General features: G+C 44.1%; 1 long non-coding RNA gene across 1 annotated transcript; it reads right to left on the reverse strand.

Moving 5' to 3' along the window:
- Positions 1–2093: 2093 nt before the first annotated feature.
- Positions 2094–2527, reverse strand: LOC135383550 (uncharacterized). Its single transcript, XR_010419937.1, has 4 exons — positions 2492–2527; positions 2399–2429; positions 2298–2315; positions 2094–2234 (listed from the first exon to the last, which is right to left on the reverse strand). It is a non-coding gene; the product is annotated as an uncharacterized LOC135383550 (long non-coding RNA).
- Between the last annotated feature and the right edge of the window lie 14594 nt (positions 2528–17121).

The raw sequence follows: 17121 nt of genomic DNA on the forward strand, positions 1-17121 counted from the left end.
CGCTGAAAAAGTCGAAAAACAATTGTTGCGTGGTGAAATGTGCATTCACTTATAGAAGTGCACCGCCTGGAACGAAATTTTATCCGCTTCTTGGGAAGCCTCGTGAAAAGGAGAGAAGTGGATCGCAGTAAAACGCTGCAGTGAAACGTGTTCGCTTTGAGTCGTGTTATTCGCTATCAGGAAGCTAAGCGAACTTCGTTCATTGTTTTTTTTGGTAAAGATAGCTCGCCGTGGATGTCCACCAATAACACTGTAATATGTAATCACAATTTTGCAGACGGTGCAAAGTCTAATGATCCTTACTTACACATACTCAGTAAGAACAAAACACCGTGTGGGCGAGGTCTCAGAAGTTGACACAAGCTGTCATACATTCCCAACATAAGCATGCTCTTCATTTGATGTACCATCAGTGTTGCGTGATTTGTATCATCTTGATTTTAATCGCGATTTCAACCACTATAGTGCTAATCGTGATTTAAATAATATTATAACCTTTTACCAAATAACTTTCCATTGAACCATCCAACATTGAAGAGGACTCCACAATGTATAGCGTAAAATTTCAGCTCGTATTTCAACGTCATTCCAAAAACACTAAGGCCAATAGTTGCATGGGCCAAGCTCCGTTGTTTAACTCATGACAGTATACATCACAAAAGGAACCAACGTGTCATGGGGTATAAATTTAATGCTATGTATGAATCACTACGAATTATTAAGACATTGTCGTACTTCACGATTATGAGAAAAATGGTCAGTTAGGAGGAAGACTTAAAGAGGTTCATTAAATCAAATGAATCCGATTTATTTGATTTTTTATATCGCGTTTTTTTGCAACTCCCTGTACCATGCAGCCATGCTACACCCTTGAATAAAGTTAGGAACCTTGCATCAGATTTTTTAATTCTACAATATAAAATAAATACTAAACACGTAATTTTTAATTACAAAGCTGTTGGAACAACAGTTTCAATGGTCCTCAGATCATTACATTGCGTCACAAAGCAAAATTGCACCGTGTATATAAAATGCAACAAGCACTTTTAAAAACACAGCATAGTCTTAGTTACATAGCGGCTTTGCTAAGGATGTGTACAAAGTCCGTAATATAAAACTCTTCAAGTCTGGGAACAGCTTCACAAAGAGAGCTGTCATGTCGCAAGATTTGAATACAGCCTTGTTGTTTTGTCCAATACACATAAAAACAGAATTTCTCGAGCCCAAGCACATATACTGAAAGCCACACCTGCGTGAAGTGCAGTACTCCTTTAATATTGCATTTTGGGCCTCGTCGAAAGCTAGGTAAGGAATATATAATTCCCTTCTATTGTTGTCCACGATGTCCATTTTCGCACGTGAGTATGGACACTCCAGCTCTACATGTAGATGTCATACCTCATTGTCTTTCACGATAACACCATCGGGCGTGCAACACAGTCATGGCTGGTGCAGTTATACGTATTAGACACGTGCCACATCTCTGCGCTCTGCAGTAGTAGTCTTTCTAGAACTGGATAGCTTACTGCTTTTGTGTTTGGAATATCAAGGTGCTTACGGTAAACATGATGCAGCAGGCCGCAGGGCGGCAAGGCCGCGGAGTGTGCTACGATCCCCGGAAAAAGTGTCCGCTACTCCCGTTAGGGGATTGGCTTGTGGTGCCCCCATAGGCGCTGCACGGGGTGCTGCATAAAGCACATCAAAAGCAAAATCTCGTTGTACACTCCACGCCGAGTAACGCTTGCTTACCGCATGAATATGAGGTACATTTTTAAAAAATGTGCCTCATGATTTGATAGGTACGGCGAACCTGATAAAACATAAGTTACGGCGCACCGTTTCGTGCATGATGTCGCAGTGCCATTTCAAGCTCCCAACCTGACTTGGAAAAGGGAATCGTGCCGGCATCAGCGAAGTCCAATTTGAAAGAGTTTCACACACTCGGGACGCGCATAGAACACACACACACGCGAAATCTGGCACTGAACAACACACTATTTTATTACGAAAACGCGTACCTTGAAAGTGGTATCCAGGTTGACACAATCATACAAAACATCCTGCGCACACTGTCGGGAAGTGTTTCACGCGTACAATGTTTCAATGTCACAAAGCATTGCACAATGCGTAGACAACATGACTCCCTGCAGTCCGCGTTTCTTCTGGTGATCAGGCTACGATGGATCTCGGGACATTTTAAGATCCAACTGAATTGCGCATGAAGAAAGCCAGGTCTGAAATTGAGTGTTCAATCACGAACTGGTCAGTTCGGCCTGTAAGTTGGTTCACAAGCTTACCATTCCACAAAGCGAAGCCTGTAAAATCGAGACTGAAATTAGCAGAAGCAACACCGGCCACGAACGTATTCTTGACAAGAAATGTTCTTGTACATGCTTACCTGACGGGACGCAAGCGCAAGGCAGCAGCCGCTGCTCGATATGAAACACAGGACAACCATAGAGTAAATATAGGAAGACTCTAGAGAACGTACTTGGCGCGCCGTCAATGGGATTCTCCTATCTCCGAGCGTAACCGCCCGGGCGCAGGCCATCCGTTGGTCATGAACAGTGTTAGTGAACGAATTTCTGCCCCCCAACTACAGCGAAGCTGCTCAGTTTGGTGCCAGCCCTGTGCAATCACGTGGGACGTCCGCATATTTAAAGCTGGACCCTTGTTCCAAAGAGGCCCACGAGGGGTGCCCCTACTCTCCATCCATCCATCCATAACAAACGGGGAAACGAGCCGATGGAGGGAACAACGTCCAGCGTAGGAAGCGAAGCAAGCCGTGTAATTGCGTTGAGTGCGTACGAACCTTCGGGATACGTGCAGAATTGAGTAGTGCTATCGGAATCACAAGGTAACGTTGTAATATCAAAGGTGAATCATATTTTATCTATGAGATTACCTGCGACGCCGTCAACCCTTTCCTTTCCACCAACAGAGATAAACATGTACGCTATACAAACATGCACGCCACTTCAGCACTATGACGTGCTGAAGTGGCGTTTGTATGCTTTGCGAGCGAAATCAATAAATCGTTACAGATCGTAACAAATGTAGGCATGTATTTCCGAAGACAACAATAGTCCAAAGATGAATACACACAGTAAACCGTAACTTCTTCATGCTGCTCTGCGAACCTGCTGCGGGAACCGGATATGGCAATATGACACAACTGATGTTCTGAGGCTGGAACAACATAGAAGGGACAAATACATACAAAGCCTCAAATTGCCTAAGCAATTAACGAAGAAAGATGAAAGTCACTGAAAAGGTTAGCCAGCCGTAGGACTCGAACCTACATCTTCTGGATTGCCGGTCCAGGGCTCTTGACCCTTCAGATGACGCACCCTGGAAGTCGCTGAGAAGGCGTGTTAGCTTAGCTCAATTGGTAGAGCCCTGGACCGGCAATGCAGAAGATGTGGGTTCGAGTCCTACAGCTTGCTAACCTTTTCAGTGACTTTCATCTTTCTTCGGATATGACAAGAACGAAACCACCCGCCATTCCTTGCTTTGGTCTGTCGAGTTTCGCGATAATAAAGTAACAAACGAACGACAGCACATAAGCAAGTGATGTAGTGGGAAAATATTCACTGTTTATTTGTTTAACAAATACATGTGAGATACCCACATAGTATGCCGAATTTAGAGGGCAAGTGATGAATTCTGAAAATCGAGCTCGTCAAGTTTAGCGGAATGAAGAAACCAACGGAAAGGAACACCTTCCATGACCAACGGATGGCAGCTCCTTTGTGGTCACGCTTTTTTGAGCGAGTTCGACCCCCATGAGGACAACAGCCGTGGACCTGAAGTGTGATCGCACACTTAGTGAAAGCTGACAGACGACCAAGAAACATACGCTATCAGCTTACCCCTCACGTCACAAAATCACATCCTCCGTTGTTCTCCATCCGAGCGAGCACCGTTGGAACGCCTGTTGCAACCACTGATCTCTATGTATAAAGGCTGGATCGCGCATGGGAGAGGGGATCGTGGGGGAGAGTCGTGCCTTCGGGCCGCCATGTTGGTGGGCCCTAAAGTGAGGTGTGTGCCCATAGAAAACAATGGGAGGCAACAGAGATTGTGAGTATTTATAGCGCTGCTAGCATTGATCGTTGTTTGTCATCACACAATTTGTAAGGTGCCAGTATACTGATGTATCCTAACAGTGTTTCACATGTGTCCTGCCGTTCGATTCTTAATTACGTTATGTTTTGCATTCCGAAACTAGACCGTCACTGCAGTGCAGCGCTGGGGATTGTACTACAACACGTTTCCCAGCCAATATTTCAATAAGAAACGACTTGAGGTTAACAACAACCATGTATATAATATCCCGTACTGCGTTCTGGACAAAAATTGTTCCATAAAGAAAGGGAAAAGATATACTCGCATGGCAGAAAGAGATCGTTCTGTAGAATCACAGCCGTTGTTTTAGCCGTGTATGCGTTTAGTATGATTTATATCAAGCATCGCCTTAGAAAGAGTGTTTTAGTAAACGACAGCGGTGCTTTGCCTCGCAAATATGGACACACTGGAGCAGCCCAAATAATTACTTCGCGCAATTAGATCACACTCGTTAGGACAGTTAATCAGGTAGTGATGTAAGCTTAATCAATTAAGTTTCTGGGTTTTAAGTTAAGTTTTCCTCAGACGCTTTCAGACATATGTCGGCACAGTTCCCCTAGAAGTCGGCCCAGGACGCACATTTCCCCAGGGCGTCAGTCGTGACGTTGCCCACATACGTGAGGCCGACAACGGCAAGCCCCTTCACCACCACCACCACCACCATCAATTAAGTTACTTAGAAAGTGGTAACACCTCCTTGAGACACAGGACTTATCTCTTTTTGAGGTACAGCTCTTCTATGTGTGTTTGTTTCTTGCTTTATTTCTTCTGATTATTTGCAGGCGCGGTTATGCCAAACTGAATGTCCTTCTCCAGCACTCACATGCTTTTGTTGAATACAACTGCAGCGTGAGAAAAGCTGCTTGGGGACGGGGTCCTACTATCCAGTGCTGACTTTGTCATGCTTGTTATGTGGAGCATGTTCCAAAAAATGCAGCTCCACGTATGGTCTTCAAATTGCAACAGGACTATTTGGAGCTTGAAACAGTTGTGATTTTCTCATTTTGGCCCTCGTGTACCCAGTCTGTGAAACGCAAACAAAAAAGTCTAACACGATATGCTTTTGTAATGAAGATCACTGATGATGAGTAAAGAGAATATACGAGTTCAAGTTTATTCAATATTTTATATCATTCAACATTTTATGTCAAGTTTATACAACATCAAGTTTATTCAAGTTCAAGATTTATTTCTTGCACTTATGCGTTTCAGGATACAATAAACATGCAGGGAGGTCGCAAAAGACTACATTTATTGTTTTGTGACCTTGCTACAATGGCAATATATATTTTAGGAATGACAATGGTCAGGTACGCTCTCTAAATTTGTAGCACTCAATTTTAGGTTGGAATGAGCAATGAATAGCAACTTCCCTCCTGATATTTTCTCATATATGCTAAATTTTAAATTTAATGTGATTGAATATGTGATAATATATTAATATATAAGAATATAATATGTGATAAGTGAATGTGATCAACAGTAGATGTAAACAACATGAGTAGCCAGACAAGTGCATTCTCAATAAATAATTTTCTTATAGCGTATATGTGCACGCCTATTAACTGAAACAATTATCACAGTTCCCTGACAAGTTTTAATTTCTGAGAGTGTACTGTAGAGGCTGCTTAGATCAACAACGGTTCATACAAGGTATTATATACTGTGAATGCCTTTAAAAATCCCATGTGACACATATGCCTTTACTTTCTGGAGGTGCGGTGGTAGTCAAAGTTTGTGGGCATTACGCAGGTTCTGCACCCATTTCTTGAGTATGTCGAGGCAGCTGTGAAGTAACCTGCATTGATGATGATTATTCCAATTTTTATGGTGCATCGACAACAAAGGAAATAATACATCAGAACATTGGTTTGGATGCAACCAGTTAAAAATGAATATGTTGTTTAATAAATGCATTGGACAAATGTTAAAACATCAGTTTAAAACATGGTTTACAATCCCTGTATCTTCTAAAAATTAAAAAGATTAAAAACTATTCTAAAAAGAATATGGGGAACTCTTCTAGAAAGAATTATAATATCTAATTATTATATTGCTAGGTGAAGGAGCCTAAAGTGTAAGGTGTGTTTCTGATGTGAACATGTAAGAAAATATGCAAAACTGAGAGAGTCTAACCACAGTGCGTGCACTGAGGTTGTTCCTTCAGCTGTGAAGTAGAAACCAGTGGATGAGGAACGTGATACTTACCTGTACACCCAGCCGTATCACACTGCACAGATTGTTCACTGGGTAGCCCTCATGACGAAACCTGTATTGAGAGACCACTTTTGCCTTAAAAACTGCTACAAATAACATACGCTACAAATTATTACTATCGTGACAAGCTGACGATACAGCTCAGACACAAAGGCGTTATTCAAGTCGCGCCACACCACCGTTACGTAGGATTCTTTGTCACAAATCAAACCAAGGCACGGAACAATACCAATACATGAAAAACGGTGACAATCGTGGTCTCCTTATGACGTAATACCGAACTTGTGCGTGAAGCTAATTCAAAGAAATCAATGGGGCACTTGCTTCCGCAGAGAACACCGTGTACCATGCTAGCAATGCATGCAAAAAAGCGCTCGAGTGCTCGCACATATATTGATGACAACACTACCTGTGTAGTGTAACGTGTTCTTTCAAGCATATTATGCACTCAAACTGTATTTGCCGCCGGGTAAAATGCAAGTGTGCTCGATTGAATGTCGGAAGAGCGATCAAGCAACCTGCATCCAGTGCTCGTTTTGGGCAAACAAAACACTTCATAATGGTCAACTAAATATACAGAATGGACGCCTATTTATTCCTCGATAAAGAGTGACTCACTTGTATAAATTTAGGCCCTGTAACCTTGCCAGTACGGTTGGTACGACCGTAATTGCAAGAAGTTGCCATGATCGCTGCGGCGACTGTTGTGGGTACAGTAAGATGGCGGCCGGTTTCTTCACGCTCGCGCTCCCTATCCGCGATCCAGCCTTTTACAATCGAGATCAGTGGTTGCAACTTGCAATGCATTGCGCAACTTTTAGGTGATATCAGTGCCGATGGCTGTTTCGCGGCGAAGCGAGGCACCGAATTTGACCTCGTATGCGCCTGAAGCGGGCGGAACTTGGAATGATATACCATACTGAAGTAATAATAAAACAAACAACATGTTCAAAGCCGTGAAAAATGTACTTAGTTTTAATACAAGAGTTATATATGGCTCGTGTAGCTAAAATGTGACTGTCTTTCTGACGCGTCGCCGTCGTGCGTCGTCATTCTGCGTTTGTGATCATGGCTGTTGGTAGTCGCTGATAATCCGCACAAGCAGTGGCTCTCTAATCTCAAACAAATGGTTTTTGTTCTTCACTTCAAATGCCACGAAGGACGAATGGGCGCATTAAATGGAATTCCCTATGCCCAATGCAACAGCGCTCTCAAAATTGTGCACAATAAATGCGACATGCTCGGCTCTTGAGCTCACCACCATCCAACAACTACATGAATGACGATGGAATGAGGTGATTCACTGCAACAATTGCTGTACCATATCTTAGTGCTCGAGCTCACCAGCAAGTTCAATCGTAGGTGATTTTTCGTCCGGAAGTGGCTATAACTATCCCAGTATCTCACACAAAACATACAAAAAGAAGAGTGTATCAAATGGAATAGGATCAATTAACTGGACAGGAAATATCTACTTGCACTTCAATTTACTGCTTATTGCCCTTTGTCAATAGAAATTCTGTCGAAATCTTATCAATACCATGTCAATTGACTTGAGGCGGCCACTGTCAATTGGGAGTCAAGGAGCGCATAAAGTCAATAAGGTCAATATGAAACCAATTACTTGTCAATTAGAAGTCAATCTTCATCTTTGTAAGGGAAATAGTAGTAATAAATAAATAAATAATAATAAAAATAATAAATAAATAAATAATAATAAAAATAATAAATAAATAAATAATAAAAAGGATGGTAAACAAAAAAAAGCGACAAATTGATTTCGCCTTCCGAAGAATTCTGCTGCTCCCATAATGGACACCTGAATGAATGAACGCCCCGTTTACATGGTATGCTCCTGCAGCCATCATCGCTGCTATACCCTGCTCCACATTGATGCCACGAAAGAGCATTTGTCTGTCCGCATGGAGGTAAATTTGTGCGTTCAAGATGTCGACTCCACTGTACACTATACAGGGCATGACTGGAACATCCATCTGCAATGGCATAAATATTGTTAGCAATAGACAACATGTGAATTTGTGGTACTTCGCAACTCAACTAATTGTACTATCAGGGTTTCTCAACCATTGGGGAAAGTCCCCCCTGGGGTTGAATTTTGTGTCATGGGGGGAATGAAACCATGTAACATTCACCTCAAATCAGTCCTTACGCGGTCTCTGCGTAGTCGTATCACTCACAAAACACCTCTCTCGCCGGTATAGTCGCCTCGACAGTATGTCATGATGGCTCCTGAGTGCACACGGTATCTAGTGGTAAGGCAGCTCATCACAAACGATACTTTCAAGAAACTCTAAACTAGCAACAAATACATCAAATGCTCATACATGCATTGCTTTGGAGTTAATATGGGGGGAGGGGGGGAGTAACCTTTTCACGAACTGCACAACGGGTGCACGGACCAAAAAACTTGAAGCTCATCTTAAGGGTAACGCAGAGTAACACAGTGAAGTAAACTTTGACGAATGATGGGTTCATGGACTCACGAGTGGGAATCATCAAAGCTCGTTCTAGCTGCGAATGTTGCCAGTCATTATTTGGCAGCTTGCAGGTCTGTCATATGTATGCACTGACAGTGCTGATCAGTCATGTGGATAGCGGCATGGCCAAGCGGATAAAGGCGTCTCGCTCGTTGGTGTTGCGTCGGCTGTGCAGTCTCAGGTCTTCCTTGGGTTTTCCGAAGAGTTTCTAGACGAATGTCGGTACAGTTCCCCCTGAAGTCGGTCCAGGACGCATACTAGTCCCCCATTCCTTCCTGCTGTCCCTGTCCACATCTGCACGCCGCTCATAGCCACAGTTGCTTCGCGGCGCTAACACGGAATAAATGAAGGTAAGTAATGAAAACATTACTTACTGACTAGTGACATGATGACATCACTCAGTGATGATATTGAAGGATGTTATACATTTAATTAAGTTATTAAGTTAAGGATGTTAATTAAGTTAAGGATGTTATACATTAAGTAATTCGTAGAGTGCACAAGTTCCTGTATGACACTGAAGAGAAAAAGGGTCTGTCACAGTACGATAAGTACGAGGGGTGTTCAAGTCAAACCGGGACTTTTCATTTTTCGCAAAACTAAAATGAACTTACAGGCGAGAAATTAGTTTTATTTTTCAACGTAATATAACAGCTGCACTAATGCACTTGTCCCAGCATTTCACGAGGGCTTGGATGCCAGCAGCGTAGAAATCCCACTGATCTCTATTTAGAAGGCTGGATTGCGGATGGGTGAGGGTATCGCGGGAAAGGGTACGACAACCGGCCGCCATATAGCGGTGCTCAAAAGAGCGATTACAGCCCATAGGAATGCATCTAAGCTGTGACATGTCTTGCTGTTTGTGAGCGCTTCCCTTGCTGCTTCGCTAAAATTTTGCCACGGATCGCTGCAGAAATTCCTCGTGATTAGGTTCCTTACATTTTTTGTGTGAAATCCTGTCACGTACATGTTATTTCCTGTCTATTGTGTACTCGTGTGACGCTCGTGTCGTTCCCATTTTGTACTTTGAACTTCTATTATGTGATTTGCTGGTTTCGTGTGGTGTTGTATTTGTTGTGTTACGTTTCCTCTGTGATCTGTCATCGTGTGCGCGTGTTACTTCTGGTGTTTCACCCATTTCCTATCGGCTTGAGGGCCTAGAATGCTAGGGAGCAGTATTCTCAGAATTGAGTCGTGACATTCAGCAATGTTTGGCACGTTTGTTTATGAAACTACCTTAATATGCCTATGAGTACTTTGCCATAAACATTATGCTTTGCACAGGAAGTTTAGATATGACTTGGTGTGACAGGAAGGGCCGAACGGCAGTACAGCACTTCCAAAGGACTAGGATGAGATTAAGCATGCGATATAAAGGCTATATGACGGTAAAAACATATCGACTAGAAAAATGTGCACTAGGAAGGTAAGTGACGGCAAAGACAATTCAAAATGACTGGGGGTAGAGTGAATATGTCATAAAAAGGCTAAGTAGCAAGGTCTTGTGGTGAAAGCTCCAACACCAAAGTATCACAAGTCCAGTTGCAAAGGCAAGTTTGAAGCACACACACACACACATGCATTGGATGGTGATGGGGTGGGCGATTCACCGCCGCTGAGGCGGTACGCTGCCCTATTTCGCGTTGGGGGAGGATGAAGGGATGATGATGGGGCTTTCAAAGAGCCGTCGCCAGACCGGTGGAGCACAGGTACTCCGCCAGAAGACGAAGGCCCAGCGTCTGGTGGGCAGCGTTCGACCGCGGACAGAGGATCTTCGCTAGTTTGAAGCAGTCGACCAGGTAAGTGGGCAGAGTGCATTACTGGTTGTTGTATATGATCAACCTTGACAATTTCTTTCGCAGATGAGGCCTGGCTGTCACCTTCTCTGTATATTCCTTGGCAAGGTGGTACAGTCCGATACCGCTGTAGAACTGGGAAACTTCTTTGATCAGACGGATCACATTGTTTCCATTTGGGCTGCATTCAAACATATGTTGTCGCAAACCTAAGCAGGGAGAATAAAGAGTAGACATTCGAGGTTGAAAAATTATTTATTGTCTCTAAGTACAGTAAACATGCTGAAACACACCAAAGAGACATGTCGCTGGTGTGTTTATATGTCCCACTAATACGAGTTTGTACATTAGGCAAAATTTTCATACTTTTTTCTTTATATCCTTTTGCCCATCTTAGTATTGTCCTATCCAATATGGAGTGGCTTTTACTGCATATGAATGCATGATTCAGGAGTGTTTTCACATATTGGACTAGCTGCAGCTTTAAGGTGCCCTTCATGCAGTACTGGTTCCAATCATCAACCATCGCTTGAAACTCTTAAGTAGGGAACGTGATTCAAAGAGGCTAGATTTTCATGCAAATACACACTTTCAACCAGAGTTCTAGGCAACTGGTTACCGTAACTAAGTTCCTTTTTTGGTAACTTAACTCGCTACTTTTGCGCCGTGGTAACTTTCAGAGCAACTCGTTTCTTTTTCAGGTAACTTTGCCAAAGTAACTTAAGCCACGTTCCAAGTTACTTTTAATTCGCTTTTCACTCACGTCCACTTACTTTCTTGCTTTCTCTCCGGTTCTTCCATGGCATTTTATGTCATAAAACGTGATGTCCACTCAATGACAGTATTCTGTTTAAGAAGTAAGAACTGTTGCTATTTAAATGAAGCTGAACCATTGTGTGCACACAGGGAAAAAGATGCAAAGCGTTCGGATTGTTGGACATAAACAAAAACTCAACGCGCTGCACCTGTGTAGTGCTATTTTGTGTCCGAAGTAACCTGGAAGTAACTCGTTCTTTTTTTTAAGTAACTCCGTAACTGTGAGTTACGTTTCGGGATGAATAACTTCGTTATTAACTTAGTTACATTTTTCACACGGTAACTTCGTAACGAGTTCCTTTTGACGGGTCGCTTCTCGATCTATGCTTTCAACTCTGCATGTTTTTTGTACATTGCATAAAGTAAGATACTTTTGCCCCAGTGAATTTGTTGCGTGTATTTCTAGAGTGAATATTAGCAATTATATTTCTACCAAGTGAATTTCTCGAGGTGCATATTTTCAGCAAGATTAATGAATTTTTCCATGTGTTCAACCAGCTTTTAGTGCATCTAAATCCGGCCTGTACATATGGCGCATGCATTATTACTTTCTGGAGGTGTTCTGCGAAGTTGAACTTGGGAAGTTGGGCACAGCGTCAGGCCTCAATCGAACGGTTTGGCCCGTAACGTCGAAGCACCTGTTTTTAAAATGTTTCCTGCAGACCAGTGATGTCCTCGACGGCGTCCAGTCCTTTCGCTTGACATTCACCACACACTTTTTTAAATCTTCTGGGCGGCTGTGAGGAAACCTGCATTGAACAATTCATGCCATCAATTACGGCAGGGGTGACAAGGCTGATCCAAGCAAGCAATCGTCGATACCGTGACCAACAAACTGAGCCGTAAATGCCACACCTGACAAGCGCACTTCAACGCCTGCTGCATGCCGAGACCACATCCGTGAACTGCAGCAAGTCTGGACTATCACAATGACACTATCCAGATAACGTACTGCTTAAAGTTTAACGTTTAGATCTTGGGATACGAGTCACAAAGTGCCGCGCACGTGCGTCAACAGCAACGTTTTGTCGCCCCGCTCGTGCACTAATAAATCACATTTATTTGTAAAACTAAGTCACTTACTTGTGAAATGTCGTCCACGGTGCCTTGCCAGTACGGACATTACACCCATAAGCACAGCAGACGGGCATGACACCACAAAAATGATACGCAAAGGCGCAAGCAGAATATGCAGCTGAGTCCTGGACGGAAATGTTTTGAGCTTCGCAAGATGGGGGGCGGCCGGTGACCGTACGGTTGCACCCTCAATCCGCTATCCGGCCTATTACTATAGAGATCAGTGAGAAATCCTTACCGGTGGGTAGCAGCAATGATCGGACCGCATTCTTGACCTCGTCGTCGCAGCTTAAGTGGCGGCCCCCTAAGGAACGCCTTCAGTGGCCCGAAGGGATGGAAATCGCTGGGGGCAAGGTCTGGACTGCAAGGGGGATGTGGCAGCAACTCCCAGCCAAGTTCCTGTAAGGTGCGTGCAGGGTTGTTAAAGTTACTTTTCAAAAGTAACTAAGTTACAGTTACAGATACTCAGCTTCAAAAGTAAGTAAGTTACAGTTAGAGTTACTGACAGGAAAAACACTGAGATACAGTTACAAATACATTGGAAAACTATCTGAGTACGGGTGGAGTTACTTTTTGCAATTCTGTACGCAGACCATATCTTTCGCCTTTGGCTCATAATAGGTGTCACTCTAGAGCCACAGAGACATCCCTTCTTGGGTAATCGTACGTAATTGCAGGCGACACATTGAAAGGAACGCCTAAACTGAGGGTAACCGAGACAGGGGCAGGTGAGACGCTTAGAAACTGCGTCTTCGGCTCACAGCCGAAGACATTTCAGCCCAAGATTCCCGTTCTCCTTCGTTCCGATGAATTTGAAGTGCTCTCGATGATCACGGTACCTCTGACAGAACGGAGGCAACTTTGCTCGGGCTGTTCTTAGTTACAGCTTCACAGACGGCGTCCGCGCCCGAGGTGGCGTCGACGCCTTCAAACTCGCCCATACTCTTCACTACCGCCAAGGCCGCCAAGAGAGCGGCGAGGAACAAGGAATATCATGTGAGAGTGCGAGTGCGTGAGCACGTGCAGCAAGGGCGAGCAGGAGTGGAGCTTGTGCCGGGTGTAGTGATGGTCGAAAGATTCGATACTATCGATAGTTTTTGACTATCGATTGCCCAACTATCGAGTGAACCGGAATTTCTATAGTATCGCGATAGTTTTTCGGACTATCGATAGTACCGTGACATAGGTGGTGCACTACACCGAGCTCCACGTCACTTAAGCCAAGCCCATCCAGCATACCGAGCTTCACGTCGCTTAAGCCAAGCCAATCCAGCACACCCTCTGAATTCGCGTTTCGCTCCTGTCCGTAAACTATCAATATTTTATTCACTTCATATTTAAAATTTTAGCTTGTGTCTTTTCAAAGCGAAACTTTCTGCGAAAATTGCGTTTCGCTCCTACAAACTACCAATAGTTTGTTCACTCCATATTTAAAATTTTAGCTTGTTTCTTTTGAAAGCGTGAGAATTGCGCTTCGCTCCTGCAAACTACCAATAGTTTGTTCACTCCACATTTAAAATTTTAGCATGTTTCTTTTGAAAACGAAACTTTCTGAATTCGCATTTTACTGTTGTAAACTCTCAATTGTATGTTGACCACGAATTTAAAAATTTACTCATGTTTCTTTTAAAAAGGAAACCATCTGAGTTCGCGTTTCGCTCATGCAGGCTATCGCTTAGTCATTCGCAGTTTAAAAGTTGAACATATTTCCGTCGGAAACAAAACGTTCTGAAGTTTTTCGCATGCCGTTCGACGATTGCACTTCGCTCGTGATTGACAGCTACCTCTCGAGAAAGAAAAGTGAAAGAAAGAAAAGAGAAAAAGAAATATGATCGTGGGAAATAAAATATGAAGTTCATTAAATAACGGAGTACACTGCTATAAAGTTGGCATTTCTGATTGTCACAAACCGTATTACTGTGGCAGTAACGTAAACTACAATGGTTTGACAGCGTATAGGTTGCTTTGAATAACATTAACCACAGGCATAGCGCACAACACTCCACGAAACCTTTTTATGCTTTGTTGGAATTTAAGCAGAACAGAAGTTCCCATCCGTTTTTCGGAACAGCTCCTCTGTTTTATGTAATCCTTCTTTTTTCTTTTTCATGCTAAAAGGTGGGAAACTATTTCAAAAATATCTACTGTGCAACCGTGCAACGTAAAAGTATTTGATTAGATTGATAATACAACTGGGAGAAGTGACTTCTACATTTTTGTTTTCAATTTCGTGTTAGCGCCACGAAGCAACTGTGGCTATGAGCGGCGTACAGACGTGGACAGATGGAGAGAAGAGAGGGCAGCAGGTAGAAGTGGAAGACAGACGGGTTAGTATGCGTACTGGGCCGACTTCAAGGGGAACTGTGCCGACATTCGTCTTGAAAGTCTTCCGGAAAACCCATGGAAAACCCCGGACAGCACACCCGGTGCGGGGATTCGAACCCGCGTCACCTCCCAGTCAAAGCGTGGAAAGCGGCCATCCTAACCACTATGCCACGGGAGCTGGTTTCTACATTTTTGCAGGTTTGGATTGGGTCCAGCTCACTATCGATAGCTTAAACTATCGGTAGTTTTGAACAAAATTATCGATAGTCAAATGAGTAGTCATCTCAACCATCGATAGTACTATCGATAGTGTTTGGGTTACTATCGTCCATCACTAGCCGGGTGTCAGCTAGAGCCTCGACGGGTTACTGCAGCTTCTCACGCGCATGGAGGATCCCTAGTGTCGGCGCGCCCTTCGCGCCACCTCCTGCTCGGCGACGTGGTTTGGTCGTTTTTACTCAAGAAATACTCAAAAAGACAGATACAAGTTACTGAAAAAAAAAGTTACAGTTAGAAGTGCGTGATTGAAAATCTATCTAATATTTCCTCAAGATACACAAAAGTATCTCAGTACACGTACTCAGACACTTTTACTAAGTTACTTGACAACCCTGGGTGCGTGTCGTGAGATGCGCGGTATGCGGGCGTGCATTGCCCTGTAGGAGGAGGACTCCTTTGGTGATGAGGCCCGGCTGCTTTTGCTTCAGCGCCTTATGCACATCCCTGAGAACATGGCAGTAATATGCACTATTGATGGTGGTACCACTGGGCAGAAAATCAGCATGGACAACTCCAGCGTTGTCCCAGAAAACCGTCGCCAACTTCTTGGGAGCTGGCGAGCCCGGATGCTTCCACTGTTTTGATGCGCGTTTAGACTCAGGAGTGAAATGGTGCACCCCCGTTTCATCGCACGTGATGATCCGCTCAAGGAACGGCTGTCCTTCAATGTCGAAACGGTACCTTAGCTCTCTGGATATTTCCAGTCTTCTCTGCCGGTCAAACACGGAGAGCTGCCTCGGGACCCAACGGGTACTAAGTTTCCGAAGCTGGAGGTGTTCATCAATGATAGTGGTCAACGTTCACACAGAAAGGTGCGTTTTTCGAGCCAGTTCGAGACATGTTATCCGTCTGTCCTTGAGGATCAGACGATCCACAAGTTGGATGTTCTCAGGGACTCTGACACTGGGCTCTTAGCCGCCCCGGCCGGGATCGTCCTGCACTGATGTACGGCCGTCTCGGAACCGTTTGTACCACTCAAACGCTTTGCTGCGGCTAAGTGTATCGTGGCCATACTGAGCCTGAAGTATTCTGTGAATTTCAGATGACTTTACGCCTTCATTCACGAGAAACTTCATGACAATTCGCTGTTCGATGTGCACGCTCACCTCGTTGTCGGCCATCTTGTCCAGCACGTGTCTTCTGTTTTGCAAAAACTTTGGACCACCACGTGTTGAACGCGGAGGGCTGTCGCGTGTGAAAATGACGAAAAAGAAGTAGCGTGAGCCATTTCTACACTCAGGAGACAGAAAGTCCCTGATTGACTTGAACACCCCTCGTATTGGCGATTTGAGTGTGTTCTCGCTTTTTTTCTTTTTCGACTATAGTTTCCTAGAATTTGGTCGTTTGCAGCTGTGTTTTGCTGGAAGAAGAAATTCAGATAAGAAAAAAGCACCCAGGCTCAAAGAGAATTGGCAACTTCTGTAAAAGAAAAGTAGGGAAGACAGGCCATAAAGACGGGGAGCGTCGAAAACAGAGGACACGCACAGCGTGTAACGCGGGAGCAGCATTTCTCAGAACGTGCGACGTTTTCCCGTGTCCCGGGAATCGGTCATATACTAATTAACGCGGCTGCAGCCGCGAACAGGAGGGTTCTCGGTTCGGGCAGACTCTGGACCAAGTGTGTTTCTTTCTTATAATTTAATAGTTTACGATGACTGTTTGTCCCACGGTGGATGGTGCGTTGTTGCCGAGACAGTCGTTGTTCAGAGCTCAGAGAGTAGTCCAGCAGTCTGTGAGCCAGAGCACGGCCGCACAGCATCGCGGCCGAAGAGCCTTGGAGGCAACCCTTTAGGGAAGGGCCGACGTGTATGGGGAATACGTCACGAATTGGTACAGTTAAGACCAACGATGCAAGTTAGTCCAGTTAAGAAAGGGAAGGTTTTGTTCAGTTTCATCTATGCGTGTAGTGTCGTGCTCTGTATGAAGCAGACCTGGTATTGACGTGAGATTCGTCGGGTCTCTCCGCCGTGCCCGAACGTTGTAAG

This window comes from Ornithodoros turicata, chromosome 2 (genome assembly GCF_037126465.1).
Source record: "Ornithodoros turicata isolate Travis chromosome 2, ASM3712646v1, whole genome shotgun sequence".
Classification (NCBI taxonomy): domain Eukaryota; kingdom Metazoa; phylum Arthropoda; class Arachnida; order Ixodida; family Argasidae; genus Ornithodoros; species Ornithodoros turicata.